The sequence below is a fragment of the Nematolebias whitei genome, chromosome 19, assembly GCF_014905685.2.
Source record: "Nematolebias whitei isolate Nwh7 chromosome 19, NemWhi1, whole genome shotgun sequence".
Taxonomy (NCBI): Eukaryota; Metazoa; Chordata; class Actinopteri; order Cyprinodontiformes; family Rivulidae; genus Nematolebias; species Nematolebias whitei.
The window spans coordinates 15494066-15495936 of NC_056516.1; positions in this window are offsets into that span (position 1 = coordinate 15494066).

The following is a 1871-nucleotide window of genomic DNA, read 5'->3' on the forward strand; positions in this document are numbered from 1 at the left end:
TATCTGAGGCAGGCTTGGAACACAAGAGTCAGGGTGGCTTCTGGGTAATACCAGATGGCTAGGCCTCAGACTGACGAAGCCTCTTGGACGAGGGGCGAAACGTTTCTTTTTAACAAAAAAAAACGAAGTCCAGATGACATGATTCAACCTTTTTTGTTGTTATATACCTGGATGACTGAGAAAACAAACTTTGTGCTCCTCTAGTAGAGACTTTCTGGACAGACTGCAGGGAGGCGGCTTCTAAACAAATAACAGGTTCATCAGTATAATCACTAAAAAGGGATTATTAAAGACATGATCATTATTAAGATTGAGAATCTATATAATTTCAGCTATCATACACTTACACTCTCCTCATCCTCTACTCCCTCATTCTCAGGCCTTTCCTCAGACTGCGTGGTGACCCCATCATCTCCACAGTCTTCCTCTGTTGACCACAAAGAACATGACATGCATTTAGATTTCAGTTTCAGTTCATTTTAATAGCAGAAAAGGACAGATGGGCATGAATGACATTTCACCTGCTCAATCATCTTTCTCTGGATCTGCTCCCAGACACGTCATCCATCTTCTGTTTAAAGAGCAGATCAGCTCTGTAGTTACAGTGGACTCCACCTTATAACAAGATGGGTCCCATGTTGGTGTGTACTTGGGTTGATGGTTTTCACCATGTCCCTGAAAACATATAAACAAACATGTAATGCCACTGTTACTGTAACATTAGCTTGGGATGGACAATTAATTAGCTTAGCTCTATTGTTGTTGCCTAACTAACCTAAATGTTGGTGATTCCACATCTGAAAGGGGATGCAACCTTTTCACAATATATGCTGTAACCGTTTTGTGGCACTCTTCATTCAGTAACGGTAGTTGCACCAACGTATTTCCCTTGGACGCTAAGGTGAATGGAGGAGCACGTCGTGAAGCCTGGCTAACATTATTAGCCATTTGGGTCGTTTGTCTAAGAAAAAAAATATGAGCTAACGTTAGCATGGTGTTTGTATTTGAGTTGACCTACCGCTTTAAATTGAGTATAACTTGTTAGCGGCCTTAATGTTGGTATGAGACGTAGTTTATAGTTTCATTTACCTGATGGTGCCAGAGAAGGAGGCAGCGAGTCCAGCAGAGCACTTCAAAGACAGGCCACACTGTTACTTCTACATCCTCCTTTGCACAATATACAATTATTGCAAGTGCTGCACTGAGCTGACTGGTCATTTTATTAAAGTTAAGCCATGCTATCGATCGTGACCCCTCACTCTCTATGTATGCAAACACTTCCAGTGGATTCTTCTTCGTTGGTTTTTGGCGGGCAGCTTCTTCTTTGTTGGTGTTAGGCAGGCGGCTTCTACTTCCGGTTGGTGGACCAGGCATTGAAAGTAGGAATCGAAAATAAATATTTTGAACAATTTTGCGAAAACCGGACATTTGGTCCCTGTTCCAGTCGATTCCCGGTCCTCGATGCACAACCCTACCTATGGGATGCATATACGTGACGTCATTACGTCATGACTTTCGTTTTTGTTTCCGTTTGAAAACGGCACTCAGTGAGCGAAACTATGTAATCTGTTAGCACATCAGCATCAGATTATTATCAGTATCAGGACTTTGACTTGCTCTGATGGGCTGCAGCAGCTCTCTGCAGGTAAGGAGCATTTAGTTTCAGATTGGTCATTTGCTGACACGCCTATTGGATTGATTGACAGGTCACATTGTGGATCCGACTCAAAATTTTTTTTAACAACAGCTGTAAAAAAAACATAGTCTCATACGACTATTCTCATAATTCTACAACTTTATTCTCATAATTCTACAACTTTATTATCATAATTTTACAACTTTATTCTCATAATTCTACAACTTTATTCTCA